This window comes from Lissotriton helveticus, chromosome 11, assembly GCF_964261635.1.
Source record: "Lissotriton helveticus chromosome 11, aLisHel1.1, whole genome shotgun sequence".
Lineage (NCBI taxonomy): Eukaryota > Metazoa > Chordata > Amphibia > Caudata > Salamandridae > Lissotriton > Lissotriton helveticus.
In genome coordinates this window covers 92,345,026-92,363,437 of record NC_136072.1, presented here as the reverse complement: position 1 = coordinate 92,363,437, position 18,412 = coordinate 92,345,026, and the positions used below count along the sequence as shown (strand labels likewise).

General features: G+C 41.1%; 1 protein-coding gene across 1 annotated transcript in view; it reads left to right on the top strand.

Moving 5' to 3' along the window:
- The window catches only part of PLD1 (phospholipase D1), a 499,520-nt gene that overhangs the window by 103,581 nt on the left and 377,527 nt on the right, over positions 1 to 18,412 (top strand). The window contains exon 2 of the mRNA XM_078665562.1: positions 13,301 to 13,425. The gene's annotated coding sequence lies outside the window, so the exon portion shown is untranslated. The remainder of the gene's footprint in view (positions 1 to 13,300; positions 13,426 to 18,412) is intronic.

Below are 18,412 nucleotides of genomic sequence, written 5' to 3'. Positions count from 1 at the left end.
CTGGACAGTCACTGCTGTGCCACTGTGACGGACCATCAAACTCCTAATCGGGCCCTAAATATTTTTACATTTGGGTGGAGGTAAGGTGGGCCTAATGAATCTATATCGTATTGTGAATCTACACCTTAATACACTTTCATCTATTCTTCTACTAAGTTGAAGTAGTTTAGAAGCACCTATTTTGCATCCTAATGTCATAATAATGTTGTAGAACACTTTGCTACAGCACTTAATGTCAATTACGGAAATTTAAGCCATGAACACTGTTAAGCGCTGTACTCTGGTTGAACCATTTTACCAGGCCAAACCAGGCTACACTGTATTTATTATCAGAGCATAAAGCAGCGGAGCTCTTTAATCTTTGCATTTTTTTAAAGCGGAATATGCTGAGCCAGTCACATCCAAAGTGTGGATGTTTTCAGCACTGTTCTATGGATTTTGATTTAAGAAGGCAACTCCATGGATTTTTTGGCATTGAAACCAGTTATAAGTTTTGGCTCGAACATGCGATTTATTTATTTGAGGTTCTACACCTATTCAGTGCAGACAGTATTATTTACATAATAGCACTTGTCTCATTTGTGAAAAAGATATCCAGAAAAGGTATGCACATCTACAGAACATATAGAATATATTAGCATTTGAAGGTCTGCATTGCTTCACTGTGAATAGTGTCTCTTGTTATCATCAGTGTTAAAAGTTGAGAAGATCGTGTTATCCTTAGCTTTTGCAAGTATAGCTTCTGTTCGCCCTTATTGCCAGCTTGGTCCAATGCCTTGTTTTTAAACAGGCACGTGGACCTTTTAATGGCAATGGTTTCATTCCTTTTTTAGAAGGAAGAATATGAAGTAAGTGAGCAAAGTGAGTCAGCTCGACTTTTCCAAGGAGTGATTTGAGTGACAGGGTGGAAATTGGTTAACATGTCACGTTGATGTCAGGTGGAGGGACAGAGGTCAGCAGCCCACCAGTCCTTGAATGTAAAAGCCATACAATTAGTGGCATTTACTGAAATTAAAATTGGTGTGTTTTTAATTATGTCCTGAAATATGTGCAGTGAGCAAGCAAAGTGATTCAGACCTACTCTTCCAACGAGTTATTTAGGGTTTTCCCCTGTCAATGACTTTTTTCAGAGTTCAAAATGTTGCATTTTATGGCATTTTTCACTAAAGGAATCGTATGGCAGTCCAAGGGATTTCTTAAGAGGTACTGTAGAAAAACTCAAATACTTGAGTGTGTTCCCCATTCTTTTTCAAACACAGGAAATAACTTGACCACAATTCAAAATGGCTTGCTGAAAGATTTCACTTTTCTAAAATTGTGATGAACATCTATGACTGTATTGTATATGTGAGGTGAAATCCATAATAATATGCTAGGAAAATGACTACCTTGAAGCCAAATGACTAATATGAATGCATTTGAATTTTGAGAATGAGACTGAGCTGACTTGTGCTATGTCAAGGGATTCTCTACTATTGAGTAAGAAGGGCACAAGCAGACCACTCGCCTCCATGATCACAACGGCCTTGGCATTTCATATTCACTTCATGGTTTGCAGTTTTTATTAAGAAAATCTAAGCTGCTGTTTGAAACAGTAGGCACCTGTCAAAGAATGACTGACCAATGTTGATTACTAGCATATGGAAGTGGAGTAGAGTAAATATATAATTGCAGTTACACACTTTTTTTTAAGATTGTCTGGTCTACACAGTTTATCTCCACACTGAAACTTGTCTTTCATAAAAACTTATGAAACAAGCCCATGTCCCCACCAGTTAGATGTTTTACATGAATGATTGTTTGTCACATATATCATTCAAAAGTGATAATTAACTTTTGGGATGTGTGTTTCTTTCCTAATTTGCCATTGTATGAAAATGCCTTTTTTTTGCATGATCACCCAAATTGTTTGGACTGATGCTGTTGGATTTTTGACTCTGTGTACTATGCCTCTGTTACTCATGCGTTCTGACTTCTAAAACATGTCTAAATTGGCTATACTCCTAATTAGCATATTATACCTTTTTACAGGCATAAACCCTCCTTTTATATATAAATAAGCCACCCCTTATAGCCTTTAAGGCAGGGTGCATGATCTTTAAAATATGGAATGCAATGTTTAATGTTATTCATGTCCTTACAGGGAAAGGCCCAAGATCTATTTTCACTTTAGCAGGGTTAGCTGTTCCATACCAAAGCATTGCGATACAACATTAAATGTAATCATGTTCTCTCCGGCTAAAACCTTAAAAATTAATTCTTGCACTTTTACACATGTTTATTACAAACCCATTTCATTGGTGAAATCGGATTTGTAATACATATTTTGGAAAAGGTACTTTTCCTTTTCTCTGCCTAAAGCTTCTAGAAGTCCTTTTTCCTCGTTCTAGCTGTCACCTAGCAGCTGAATAACTCCTTTGACGTAATGTGAACTTTCTCACAGAACTGAGACAAATGTCTTAGGTGTGGGGAGGTGTTTGGTTGCTCAAGCAGGATGGCCATCTGAGCTGTGCCCAGGAACCTGATTAACTTCAAAGAGTCCTACCCTGTCACAGACAAATGTCAGCTAACATCTGGGGATGCATCCTTCATTGTCCATATAGTAGACCGATGATAATCCAAGTGGAGGAGCTGCCCCCAGACTGGTTTGAAGTGATCACAGAGGAGGGGGTTGCCCATTTCCTTGGCCACACCTCTGGGGTAGGCACAGGAGCTCTCCACAGGGGAAGAAAAGCCATCTAGGTTTTCTGTAGAGAGGGACACTGTGGGAATGCTTCCATTAGAGCACACATAAGCTACTGCAACACAGGTTAGGGTTACCCCTAAGAATGTTTTCACAATTGTTTAGGGAGGTCCCAGGAGTCATTCTCACCCATAGGCTAGTTCCAGGAATATATGTGGCTCCACTGGGCATGCTCTTCAGAGCACTACTGGTCCTGTGGAAGACAGAAGAAGGATTTCAACTGGTGTTTAGACCAGTGTGGAGACCTGAAAGGCTGGACCTTATCCCACTTGTACCCAGGGCAAAGAAGTGGACTCCAAGGATCATTTTGCTGACCTCCTGTGAAGCTACAGAGCTAGAAAAACTGCAAGAAGCATTTTTTTTCCTGAAGAGCCCAACTGGCTGCTTCCAATTGGAGCTGCCCTGGATCCTGATGGAGTGAGTGTTGTTCCAGAAGTCCTAGTACCCTTTGTTCTGTTGAATTGTACTCCACTTAACATCCTGCAAAGTTTGAGACTTACAGCCTGATTCATCAAAGACCCGTTTTGCGAGTCTATAATAGCGATTCATAAGGAATCGCTATTACAGACTCGCAAAACGGGATTCATGTAGGAATCGCAAAAAGAATTGCGATTCCTACACATTCCTTATTTGCGATTAGCAAATTGCTAATCGCAAATAAGGAATAACTCCCCATTCATTCCTATGGGCCAAAAGGCCCATAGGAATGAATGGGGAGTATTCCTTATTTGCGATAAGCAATTAGCTAATCGCAAATAAGATAGCGATTTAAAGGGTGCCAGGGGTGTCCAAAGGACACCCTGTAGCACCCCTTAAATGCAAATTGAAACAGGTGTTGCGCACACACATGTCCAAAGGACATGTGTGTGTGCAACATGCAACTTAGAAAAATGCTTTTAAAAGCATTTTTCTAAGTTTTCGCTATTTACCACGAGGTTTGACCTCGCGGTAAATAGCGGGCCGAAATTGCCAATTCGCAATTTTTAAATGGATGATGAATTGCATTTAAGGAATCTCAAATAGAGATTCCTTAAATGTAATTCCTCGCAAAATAGCGAAATCGCTATTACCGATTTTTGCATTTGGGATGATGAATCCCAAATGCAAAAATAGCGCTCGCAAAGGGCCAGATTTTCAGAATCTGGCCCTTTGCGAGCCGATTTCGGCTTGATGAATCAGGCTGTTAGTCATGTTTTGGCCCCAAACACTTACAGAGGACCATGACAAACCTGCCAAGTCAATCCTACAAAAGTGTGTTTCTATGGGACAAAGTTTGAGGTTGCTCCCGCTCTGAGATTTTCTGCAGCAGCAAATCCATTTCAGCAAAACGTTGTGGAAACGTTGTGGAAAGGGTGACATGGAGCCCTGTTAGTCTGTGGTCTGAAGCCTTGTCTCAATAGAGGAATCTGAGCTCCAAAAAATTGTCTTGGTCTTAAGGTAGGAATCTTCATGTGGCGAAGGTGCAAGAATGTCAAGCAAAAGTATCTGTAGCTCTTACTTTTCAGCCACCCCTGCAAGAAGGGGAAAGCCTACACAATTGGTCCGCCTACATCTCCATAGTACTAACAATTTGTGTGATTAAGACATGTTGAGTGACACATGCGGCGGGTTAGGTGCAGGATCTGGACATAAGTAAAACCCACCAGGCCTTAAAGACAACCTCAACTGTGTATGTCCAAAGCCTGTGAATATTGTAGAGTGGCTGCTGGTGGGGGGTTGGTGCCGACCCTAGCCACAGGGCAAGCCCTATGTCAAATTTGTCCCACGTATGGCTGAAAATTGTAGGCAGTGGAGGTTTGATGCTTGCGGAGGGTTGGCTACAGGGCCTTGCTGAACCCTAGGCTCTTGAGTCCAAGTGCTCATGAGGATTAAATGCAGGCTGAGATATCATGAGTAATGTTATCAATAATATAATTTAACATGTAATTAGTGATGTAATATATAAGGTCATAAGCTGTGCATAAGTCACTTTAACCTTTGTTTTTTTCAGTGAATTACATATTTTATAAAAAATATCTTCAGTCATTTTGAGACTTTCGCATATGTTTAAGCCCTTGGGCAACCTGAGGTCAACGCCCCTGCTATGCATGCACTTTGGTCATTAACCTTGGTAGGCTGGCTACAGGGCCTGGCCTATGGCCAAGTCCTATGTCCAAACCTCCCATGAAGATCCATCCCCTCTACTGCTCAAAGCCCCTCATCTTTGAACAACCTTCAGCCAATGCCTCTGCTGCACACGGCCTTCTGCCATGTGCCATGTGTGGTGGGGAATAGCAGCATCGCGTCACTTCTGACTAGGTCCAGCACCCAAACTCCTTGCGGCTGCCCAACCCCCAAAGTGACCCAAACCCCGCTACGCACAGCTTTCAGCAGTGTGCAGTGATGTTTTAGCCCTATACCCAACTCACTGTAGGCAGCAAAGCCCACTGCACACAGCCAACGGTCTGCACAATGGTGGTTGGCCACAAGGCTCGGTCTGTGACTAGACCATTGTGTTTTTTTATTATGTTTTGTTACTACAGCCCTAGTCCCAAAGTACTACGGGAGGAGGAGTTTGCTGCCTTTGCTAGTATCCTACCACTGGACCAAATTTTTTGTTTAAATTTCTTTTTTTTTTAAACATTTTTTATACTTAAAAGCAGGTTCCTCCATATGGCTGTAGGGGTCAGGGTATGCCCACCCTGCCCTCTTAATGGGCATTTTCAAAACAAAAAATCAGGACTCGGGGACCAAGTCCCCGATTCTTTTTAATAACTGCTGCAACAAAAATATACTGTTCCCATATTAGCCAATACAGACCTGTCTTTAGATTTTTACTGTTGTTAACTAATGAGGAAGCTGTTTTGCAAATTGGGTCATTCATTAAATCACCTGTACAGTCACTTCGGTCTATGCTGTCTTAAATCATGTTTCTATTTTATAATCTCACTCTGTTTTAGTGTATTTCTATACATATATTTTATTCTTATGCTATGATATATTTTTGAAGCTTGTTTTGCTCTGTGTGATGCGTTTATGGATGCTCAATCCCTCTGAAAAAAGTTTATTGAATTGACTGCTGCAACATTTTGTTCAGAGCTTCGGCTAGCCAATCAGATAATTTGGTGCTGTGGTATCTGTATCACGGTAGCAAAATTGCTGTTGGGAGAAAAAGCTCCCACAACCAGGCAGAAGGTCCCATTTTCTAAATTGCCAGCTGCCAGCATTAATCGCGAGTCTGGGTGGGCAGGGGCACGAAGAGAGGGGTGGTGGTAAATGTAATAATACATTTTTTAAACGTACCTGTCTGCTGGCCGGGCCCCGCTTTTTCTTGGCTCCTGCTCCCCTGCCTCCGACAGGAACAGGAAGCAGGCAGCCTCCTTCCCCTCCACTAAGACAATCACAATGCTTCAATGGCAGTGTTGTGAATAGTCGAGATGGCGCCCAGTCAGGCGCCTATGGGGGGGGGGGGGCATTTTCTCCATGTAGGCTGCATTGCAGCCTGCATGGAGAAAGGTTTGGGCGGCGCCAGAGGGCCGACCAAACCAGTGCTGCTCACGCAGGAGTGGGCACAGCACACCACTCCTCCCCTACCCAGCCCTGCTTGTCGAGCAGCCCTACCCACCCGCCCGCCAACAACCAAACACTTCTGCTTTTACGCAGTGCGAGAAGCAGAAACACAAAATATTCGTTTTACCATTTTATGTTTCTGCTACTCGCACTGTAAGAAAGCAGTGGGGCGACGCTCCTCTGCTCTAGTGGAGGAGCCGCCCCTGATTGTCAAGTCTCTAGGTCCCTGCAGAATTCTTTGGGACCAACCTTCCAGATATAGCTAACTTTTTCTGGGCATTAACTCTTTCATGCCCAACCCAAGACCTTCTTTTTTTGTTTTTTTTAGTTTTCAAAAACCTTTATTGGAGGCAACAAGTGTTGACCACAGCATGGTGCCTACATCCCTGGGTGGGCCGGCAACGCAAAGTATTGTTCGGTAGCTGTATTGTTCGGTAGCTGTTCGCGCTTTACAATGCAGTATAGGCAGGGGAAGGATACACATCAAGCTGCCTACAACCACAACCGAACACGTCCACATCAGGTGCCCACTGAGTTCATAGTCGAGTGCGCACGAATAGCCCTTGAAGAAAACTACTTTCTATTTGGAAACGACTTTTACTGCCAACTGAAAGGTGTGGCTATGGGTGCTATTTTCGCGCCCGATCTAGCTAATTTATGTGGCCAATTTTGAGGAACAGGTTATCTATAATAACAATCCTTATGCCAGTCATCTGAAACATTATTTAAGGTACATAGATGACGTATGCATTGTTTGGAATGGAACACACAAAATACTACAACAATTCCATCGTTGGTTAAATGAACAAAATACCAACTTACAATTCACCCTATAATGGAATAACCAAAACATTAATTTTCTGGATCTATCCATTGGAAATAGTGAAGGTATTCTATCAATGAGTCTCTACACAAAAGCAACCGCTAGGAATACCCTTGATACGGCGGGAATTCTCCTCTAGAGTCTGCTTCTCATCCTCTAGAATCCCATCACAGGTCGACTGGACCTTTTTACCTGTCATGGAGTGAATAAGGCAACCTAGTTGACACTAAACAGTTCAAATTCAGAATACCCAATTGATTTCCCCAAAGAACCACTGACTAAAGACTGAATTTAGAAGGTTAATTACATAACCAAAAATAACTGCAGATACAGGCACCTCAGCAAGAGGTTCAAAAGATAAACAGGTACTAATACAAACATAATCCTACGGAAAAGTCTTAGTCGGCTAATGAACAGGACGAGAATTAATTCCAGGACCATCAGGCTAAACAAAATTGCTATCACTTGAGTTCTGGTACTCATCAGGATAATAGACATAAATTCAGGTTAGTCTGTCCCTACTCTATACTAGATGACATCCCTACTCAACAACCTCCCGTCCTATCCAAAGGTGTCAGCCGTGGTGACTTCCAAGTGAAGTTCGCCCACATTCTCTTAGACTATCATTCTTGATTTGCATCTATGCCCTTTGCCCATCTGACCGCTCTCTCTAGCTCCTCAGCTCGTCTGCTCTGCCTCCACCCTCGGGGCACTGTCCCTAATACCAAACCCCACAATGTTAGTGTCACGCCTCCTGGGACGCCCCTCAAAAAGGTGTTTTTCCACATGGCACAAGTCCATTCCTGTCCGTTCAGACGTCCTTGGGTCTCAGGCTCTTCATCCTTTCAAGTTACTTCAGTGAATTCCTGGTCTACTCCTCCATGTCTGAGTCTAGCATCCTAATGCTTATACACAATGGGCCCTTCTACTCTACTATCTGCTTGATGAGGCGCCTGCAAAGAAATACACACAACTCACAGTCTACAAATGTTGCAACAATTCTTAAAGGTCTTTCATAAGCATTTCTATCGTTTGTGTTTAAGCAAGACATTTTCATACAGCCTGCGCCATTTCCATTTACTAGGCCTCTGCTGGTTATAGGCCCCACGCTTTACATTAGAACTTTCTTGGTTCACTTAGGCCTCCAACCTTAACGACAAAAGCATTGTCTCTAACTTAAACTAATTATCTAGTACCTAAAGCATGATTATACATTTCGCTATAGATCATCCAAAGGCACGTTATTAGTCAATTAAACACTTCTATCATTAATGAAAGCTTTCATTTCAAACACTTCTACATTGCAATAAGCATGGAATTGCACCTTGTAACGCTAGTTCTACACATTTCAGATGTCAATTCATTCAAATGCCTTATCATATATCGCATCTAAACATGATTAAAGGTCCTCTATATATCCGGGTGCTGACTACTTGTACATATGGTGCACCTCTACAAAATTCACTTTACTTGGCACTCTCTCACCCTACTAAAATATAACAGCCACCATCCTCGTAATCTCCGGGATAACCTCCCTTTTGGGCAGTTCCTGCGACTCCGCCGGAACTGCACCAGAAGGGAGGATTATTTCCGTGAAGCTAAACTGTTGCAGTCAAAATTGATAATGAGAGCATATCCTTACAGGCTGGTGAAGAAGGCTATGAAAAGAGCCTGGTACTATGATCGGAGTGCCTTACTGAGTATTAAAGATAAATCTGCGTCAGAATCTCCACAACCAATAACTTGTGTGATGACTTTTGGTTCTGAATCGAATCAGATAACAAGGATCATTAAACATAACTGCCATTTGATAAACAAAGTAGAACCACAATTAGAGAAGCCCCGTTTTGCTTTTAAGAGAGGACGTAATTTGCGTGATCATTTAGTGCGAGCGTATAAGGAACCAACCCCTATAACAATACAGACACAGTGGGGCATGCCACCCATTACAGGGCATTATCCCTGTGGTGGATGTACCGCTTGTGCCACGACTAGTGCAATGAAGTCCTGCAATCTGAATGGCAATGAGATAAAGTTGTACCATCATTCAAATTGTCACACAAAAAATGTGATCTACTGTATACAATGCCCATGTTCCTTGACTTACATCGGCAAAACGACACAGGAAGTTAACAACCGGGTATTACAACATCAATCGCGGATAAGATGTAATATACTTACTGCACCCCTAGTGGAACATTATCAACAAATGTCACACACACCACAAGATCTCAAATGGTTTGTATTGGAAGTTGTAAAAAGTACCAAACGTCACCACAATGTAAATAGTTTGCTCACTTTAAAAGAAAACAAGTGGATTTGGAGATGCAAATCGGTGGAACAGGGGTTGAATTCAATTATTGAGTGGCAGACTCTGGCTACACTGTAAACTACCTGTTTGCCAGTATGGACTACACTGGACAGATATATTTGTCTCGAGTCAGACGAACACATGTGTTTTGCTTCATTTGTTTCCTTTGTGAAATTAAACCTGATTGAATATGAATTTTCCGGTTTGTAGATCTCTGACAGGATGAATAAAGTAATATAGTATTCTATGTTTAGAATATATACACACCGTTCCAAGATGGCGGGCGAGTTCTTTAACTAATAAAATTTTGTAATTCATGGCCCGTGTCTACTAATTAATGAAGAATTCAGGTCCCTAAACTGTGGTCTTTTGAGGTTAGAACATACTCACAGACTATTTATCTACTTCAAAACTAGGGAGCATGTTGTTCCATTTGATATTGCACATTACAATATGGCCGATATGGTCGACGCGGTCACGTGACTTTGATCGCGCGTGGTCAAGTACTGTGTGGAACCAGCGCGGCGTATTCGCCTGATTCATGCTGGCAAGACGCGATCGCTGTACATGGAGAACTCCAACTATCTTAGTAAGTAGATCGGAATCTTGGTTTGACTGAGGGGTTTTTGAATGTTCAGTCTGACTAGGCGCTAATGTCTCGACATATTTGTGTCTTTAGGTGATATGTACGCTAATGTGGAGAATCTATGTGACTATGGCTTCTGACCCCTCTTATACATATATGTGCGAACTGTGAGTAGTTAGTGGTCAGTTACTGAAACTATGTCGGTTTTTACAGAAAGATATTGGGACTGGTGTCCAGTAGTTTACATAAAAGTTACGTGGAGTACTTGAGACTTCCGACTGGAAGTACATGGTAATATAATTTATCAATTTGTGTTGAATTAATTTTGGTGTTTGGTTGTGGTGATTGGTCTTTTTCTCTCAAACTAGATACTCTGCACAGTGGGTCCTTCTGGTTACACATAGGTGGTTATCACTTGGTTGCTTTTGAAGTGAGTAGACGATGTCTCTGTATGCAGGGAATTTAAGGTTGTCATTTTTAATTGTATTTATTTATAGATATTGATGTGCAACGAGTACGTCCTGATGATGGTCCCAAGGATTGTATAGACCAACGGGGATCGAAACGTCGACAGTTTAACACTGTTTCGCAGAATTGAATGATTATTATAACATCATGGAACTAATGTATTGATGTTCAAAATCAATAGTGATATATGGTCTTTCATTTGATCCATAAGTTTAGCGAAAAGTGTTGATATTCTACTGTGAATATAACATGAACTTTTTAGTACTATATATGTTGCCATATCTTAAGCATTGAAACTGTTGAATTTTGAAAATAAATAATTCGACAAACTGTATTTTCTTGCATTTTATGTGGATTTGAGATCGTTTGGTGACTACACTCTAAGAATTTAAATAATTAGAAATAAATCCTGTGAAGGCATCTTGTGTTATTGAAATTTACAACCACAACGGGGCTGCCGCGTCAGGTGGGACAAGTTTAGTTAGTAGCATTAGAGGGTCATATGCATTTTGATCCGAATAACAAAGGAGAAAACAACATTACCACTTAAGCATATTTACAGGTAGGATATGCCTGTGTATGCTGACATATCGATGTAAGAAGTGAAGTTACCCTTTACCCTGTCGCCCCTTTGGGCATTATACCGTGGCCTGAGTGAGATCCCACATGCATCAGTTCACATCCCTGGTGCGCGCCCCTTCGTCGGTAATGCGAGGCTCAACAGCTGAGTCCGTGGCGGTGGTGTGTTCCAGTAAATAAATTTGGAGGGGGGCCATATATCACCTGGGTGGGAGGAAGGCTGTAAGAGTTCAGTATAAATGTGTAATTGCTCTTGACAATAGATAAGATCTTGCAGTCAGTCTTTGAATTTGGGTGCCCTTCCCCAACTGCAGGCGATCCGCCTTTTGGCGAGAAGGATGCCCAACCCAAGACCTTATTTAAATTCCGATGTCACAGAAAGCACCTTAACAGATTTACACTAAATGACAAAAAGCATGCTTTCTTAGTGAAGTTCAAACGTTTTTCCAAATTTGGTTTAATTCTGTTTAGACATACTCTTTCTGTATTGGAGAGCAAACTTCCAATGGGAATTAAAATGGGACATCTCACTTTTGGAACCTCCCATTTTTCTTGGTCCCACTTGACAGATCAGAACAAAACTGCCATGAAGGAGAAGAGGTGGATTTATATTTGTTTTGACAAGTTTCATACAGACTCTTTACCTACCGGCAGTTATTAAACAACAAAATAAATGCTTATTACAGAAACATTGACCTAACTAGCATTACACCTATAAATGTGTCTCCTGCTGCATGTAAGAGTTTCTCTTGTAAGGTTGTCTGACTCGTAACACTGAATCTGGACCATTGTAACGCGCCGCAGAAAAGAGTGAGAGAAGCCAGTATGTTCTTCTCGTCTCCGAAGGGCTAAGGAAGTCTACCCAGGTGCACCCTTCCCAAACTGGGAGGATTCTGACAGTACAAGGAGTCAATCAATCAGGTGTTTGTTAAGCGCGACTACTCACCCGTAAGGGTCTCAAGGCGCTGTGGGGGTGGGGGGGGGGGGGGGGGGGAAGAGTCTTCTTGACCTGGAGCAATTACAAATAGACCTCTATTTTCTGGAAACATGACTTTATCTTGCGACGTGGTTGACTTTAGTTGCTGCAAATGTAATGCTAGCTATTTTTTGATAAGATATTTTAAACTGATTTTTGTGCACAGTTTAATCATGTTGAAGCCTGGATCCCAAGCCAGACTGTCACAGATAACAGCACAGTACGTCATAGTATATGGATTGTAAGGAAATATCTGAAATTATTTCCACTCGGCTTTGACTAACCCGATTACTGTGTTATGCACAGCAACAGTGTAAGCTTTGTTCTTCCCCAGGTTTAACACATTTTCACTTCATGGACTCTGATCCCACTGTTCATTGTTTATTAATGCATGTGACTAAGATGCGTTTTTCAAAATTGCCACACGGTGGCGATGTTGGCTCTAATATGTTGAAATGTGTGGTTGACATGACCAATAGAGAAAAGCCTGCTATATACCCTTCTCATGTTTCTTTACTTCGCATCACATGAAAAGGAGTTTTGAAGACCGGTACAGAATGAAACTTGTCCCTATTGTTAATAACAGCACATCCTTAAAGTATTTAACCTTATCCTAGGGAATATATATATATATATATATATATATACTGTTTAAATGTGTTATATATGTGTTTCTACAGATGAGACATCTGTGCTAAAGTTCAGCTTAACGTTTAAAATTGCTGCTTGAAGCATGGAAAAAAAGTTTTCCTTGCAGTTGTCTGTTTTATATCAAGTGATTGTTAATGACTGAACCAAACAGAGAAATTGTGATCTGTGCGCTTAAAAAAGAACACAGCTTTGCCTCTTTCAACTTTAATACTATATGTCAGATACAATGCTACCAACGTGTTTTTTTATTGTATATGCAAAGGACAACATGCTTTTTAAAAAAAATAACATTCAGCAACAACACGACCCCGTCCATTGTTGCACATTTTAAATGTGTTGTTCAATTGTATGAAAAATGTCTGCATTATATTTTGTGTAGGAAAAAAGGTAATTTGTGCCAATATATGCCTGTTCGAGTGCATTGCTGCTGCTGCGAGCTAATATAGGTGATTTGCATCCCTCTGTCTTTTTCTCTGTTGATTACTTTGAAGTTCAAAAGTTTTTTTATTGGTTGTGAAAGTAAAACAAATTAAAGCAAAGCTTTATAGACTTATTTCCACTTTTGTTTTTATTTGTTTCATAGACTTGTTACCACTTTTGTTTTTATTTGGCAGAAACCTGTGATATCAAAGGTTCTGGGGTGATCACCGCAAGCGTACTCTGCATTTACAAACACGAGGTTTGAGCTGGAACAGCAGTGTTTGTCAACTGAAAATCCGAAGTTTTTTCGTTTACTAAGGTTTGTTGACTGCTTACATTATACGAATCTTGCTGCAACGAGTGTGTTACCATACCCTGCCTCTTGATTTATGTTAGAAATTTATGTCCAACAGTTCGATTTGGGCGAGGGCCACGTGCTGAACTAATGACTTAAATCTGTCTTGAAATAATAGTTACTTCTAGGCGCTGTTGAAGTGTATTTGAATCAATGTAGTCTATTTAATTGAACTGTGTTCTGTATAATTAAATCATGATGAAAGTTTGACCTTCAATGGATCTGAGGCACTTCTCTGGAAAAGCCCCAAAGATTTAGAACTCACTCCCTGAAGACTTATGCCGCAATCCCTCCTTTTCGTGTATCAAACGGTACCTCAAATCTCTACAACTCCACAACAATCACTAGTTGATTTACGTCTCCCAAACACCCAAACCCTCTTTGAAAATGCTTCTGTCAGAGATACCTCCTACTTTTTCTGACTATGCAGACTGGATCCTTTCCCCTTTGCCTCTCTACCTTTACCCATATTCTTGATTGCTATAGACTACTGTTTCCTTAATGTGAACTTCATTACTTGTTTATCTGTATGACTGTTTAAACCCAGTTGACTTTCGTCACGTACTTCTTGTAAACTTCCTCTCCAAATATGTAAGGCGCTCTGATACCCTTGGGTCTAGCAACCCCTATATAAAACTCAAATATATAAATAATGAGATTTTGCACGGATGTGGTTCTCAGCAGATTGTTAAATCCCGTTGTCACTTACTGTACTCTTTATTGTGTATAGTCAGTGGTCCTTTATTCCGTATAACTGTCAAAACACCATTGATGAGTGTATCTTAGTTCGCCTCATCCTTACCCCTACCACATCACTTCTGTATTGTGAAATTTCTTTTTCTGCATGGATGTTCATATAAAAGTCTTTCTTCTGTAATTTTAATTTATTACTGTAAACTTCCTCCCTCTGCAAGATCACTGAATATTTCCAAATCAGTCCTTTCATTACACATTCCATCCATCAACTGCAGACATAGCATCCCCTAAAAACACATAAAAGAAAATGTTAAACGTGTATTTCCAAATGGCTGATGCAGCGTGGTGCTAAATGACATTGTAGATTCTTGTACTTAGAGGCACTATAGATTCTCAGTTATTGCCAACTGTACAACACCTCACCTTTGATGATGGCGCCTAGGTACGTCACCATTTGTTGTGCAACTCACGATTACACTCTAACTGAACCTGTTTTCCAGTATTCATGACAGTCCATCAGAAAAAGTCACTTTCTGCTCCGTTCCCCGCCTTGCATTGCAAATATTTGTCTGAACTTCTCACGCTGCCGTCAGTAAGTGCCACGGCATTTCCTAAAACATCAACTATTTCCTTTCTTGGTGAGAAACCAGACAGAACATTCATGTTGGCGCTTGTTCGCCTCTCCTTTTCTCAGACTTTCCCTTAGCAAACCACATTCTTAACAGAGCACTTTGTGGCTGTGCTTTCAATACCCCGGCCGGGCATCTTCACTGGGTGCTACTACAAGGAGTAGGTACAGCCAGAAACCAGGGGGTAACATTTCTTTTAAAACTACTTCTGAAAGTATCCTAATAAGCAGAACAATGTAATTGTTGAATGACAACATATTTAAACGGAATTGCTGAGGTCAAAAGTGCCGCAGAACAGTTTGTAGTTCAAGATAAACAGGTATTTTTTTTCTCGCCAATCTTGAATGCAGACGACTTATTTATGCCAGAAAATGTGTCTAAATTGCTCCGTAATTGAATCCATTTTAATTTATTTTGCACAAAATTTCTTTATTTGACTAGGCGTTATCAATTTGATTTGATTTTTCATGTAAACCCATATTGTCTTTTACAACTATTAATTTGCTATCAATGTTGACATTCTTTAATCAGGTTTTTGTCCATGTAACATTGAATGGCGAATCTTACTTTCCTATCAGATGCCCTAAATCACCCCTAGAGTGCAACTTTTAGTCCCCTCTCAATCTCTTGCATGGAGGTGGCTGTTTAGCAGGTGGGGAGTATGCTATGTAGGTCCTGCCGCCACTTGCGGCCTTATGACCATGGTAAAAACACATGCTTCTGCCTAACTCTAGCAAATTATGTTAAACACACCCTGTGGCAGCTTGGCCCAGTGCCACCTCCCCACCTAAGTTCTGCCACTAGTGAGTAGACTGACTCCTTGTGTGCAGTGGCGGCTGGCATGTAAGAAGGATAGTGAGGCGGGAGGGAAAAAACATAAGTTATTAATAAATAAAAAAATACACCTACATGAAATCCTGTTGTGACGTCCTCCTCACTCAGGTCCAGGCTGACTGGCTCCAATGCGGGACCAGGAAACTGTAGTAACCAATCCTGGTGCTGCTTTCAAGCAACATGAAAGAAGCACCAGGATTGGAGGGAGCAGTCTCTCTCGCAGCTCCCAAGGGCACTGGAGCCCTATGCAGTTTCTAACCCAGCTGTATTAGACAGCTGATTAGAGAGGTTTAAACTGCATATGTCTGGCTGGCAATCTCAAGATGGACGGCCAATAAAGAAATGCTCACTTTACACCTAAAGTGCCCTGCCTATCACAGGTTTCTGCTGCGCCTGACTGGCAGTAGAGGAGAGCCCCAACCCCCTTCCTGATGCTCCACTTGGGGCAAGGTTTTGAAAAATAAAATGTTAATAAATTAACTTAATTAACACTTTTTCTTTTAATATCTGGGGTCAATTTGGTTAGTGGAGCGACGCTCCTCCACCTTAGCGGAGGAGCTGCCCTGCTTGCGTGCCTTTGCATCCCACCAGTGCAACATATAGAATGCCTTACATTGCATCCAGGATTCAGCTGTACAGCCTAAGGTTTTGACACCTGCTTCTTTCTGTGTGCAGCAGGCCATAATCATGGCTGTATTATTGATTAAATACACAGACTCGCCTTTGCATCATTGCATCATAATTCCTTCATTCAACATCAAACTAATGGTGGTTCCACTGCCAGTATAGCCAATTGCATGCCGCTTTCCTTTTCGGTGCTCACGTCACACTCCCACGAAGCTGCATAAGGTTGTGTAAAGCCACCTTTGTTCGATATTGTATTTAATAATGACACATTTTCAGATGTATTTAAAACCCCTGTTCTGTTGAAATCAGTAATATGTTGATAACATGTCCCTCAGGCGCTCACTGACAAAAAAATCAGAAACCGAAATATTGTGTGGACAGAATATCGAGTACCAATATATCGAGACGTGCAAATGGGTAAGTATAGATTTACTATTCTTAACTCCACGTCTACGTACCTTGCTGAATTTGTATATATATATATATATATATATATATATCGTCATAGTACATATAAGTGGAGTTATATAAAGTAAAACTTTGCTTACCTATAGATACTTACCTTCATGATATTGTGTACACACAATATTTTTACTCTGATATTTTGTCTAAACACCTCCTCAGGGTGTCCATTTCCTTGACAACGAATAGCGTATCCGTTCTCTCTAACATCACCTACTCACTCCACGCAGGAAGTAACTTCTAGTGTCCTTAGGTGGATGCAGAATGCAGAACGTCCCTGTCCAGGTTTCTTTGTGCATGTGAATGTGTAAGCAGCTGAAAAGCACCAGATCTTGTGCACATCTGATCACATCTCCCACTTCTGATCTCACCTCCCGTGAAAATCTCCACCACTCAAACTTGGCTTAAGCACCTAACTGCACTCAATGTCCAACCTACCATCGTGGACTCAGCGAAATCCTTAGGCATTACACTTGACACCAATCTCAACATGCAGCAGCATATCAGCAAGGCAACTAAGGGAGCTAATTTCCAAATCAATACCCTGAGGAAACTTAAACCCTTCCTCCCTGCCAAGGACTTCCAAACTGCAGTACAAGCCCTAGTCATTCCTCGCTTAGACTACGGTAGCGTCGCCCTTTGCGGACTCCCTCTATCTACAACTGCACCCCTGAGAGCCTCTTTGAACGCTGCTGCAAGACTCATCACTGGATCAAAAAAACACTCGCATATTTCTCCTGACTTAAAATCCCTGAACTGGCTGCCTTTTGAAGCCAGAATACATCTGAAAATTGCCTGCATGACGCACAGAGCTGTACACCACAACTCACCCGGCTACCTCACTCAGAAACTGACAATATCTGGTGGCTCAAGAACCACTAGAAGCACAAAGAATCTTCTCCTGAAACCTCGTAGATTCCGGAAGGAAAAAACATATAAACGCTCTTTTTCAGGAATGGCACCCAGGATCTGGAACTTACTCCGTCCTGAAACCAGACTTATCTCCTCCTCTGCATTCTTAAAAAAAGAAGTAAAAGCTATCCTCATAACTAAATTCACCTGAACTTGTACTTTGGATCTATTTGAGACTCTACACCTATCTGCACTATTGTTTGTCTGATTGTCGATTTGTATCATTGGTTTTAGTCAATTATTATGCTCCCCCATGTACCTACCCGATTTTGCTTTTCATTTTTTACCTACAACTATTCTATGCTCAAAAGTTTGTTAATCACTCCCATGTTTTCTGTTTCCTTACCCCCTGTATTTGTAAAGCGCTCTATCTGCAAAGATCTTGTTCACGCTATATAAAACTTTCAAAATAAATAAAATAAATAAAGGAGTTGACGGTTATACATTATACATTAACATGGTTCGTTTGATCTGCCTTGGTGCTTCACATTTACTTGGCTCCTAAATGCATATGAGGGTCTCGGACAGGCAATTCATCCTTTGTTATGCTCTATATCCTTCACAATAGGTAACGATTTTTTTTATTAAATGTTTTTATTCAAAACTTACGGTACATTGGCAAGCATGAAAATCAATAGACAGTGGTTACACGTCATTGTAGTTCTACTCGTTTATACACACATTTCGTGTAATAACAGTATACATTATGGTCTTCGCACGCGCTTTTGCCGTTCCTTATTTCTTACCCCCTCCCTACTCCCCTTCTGACGCCTCTGAATACATTCCAGGCC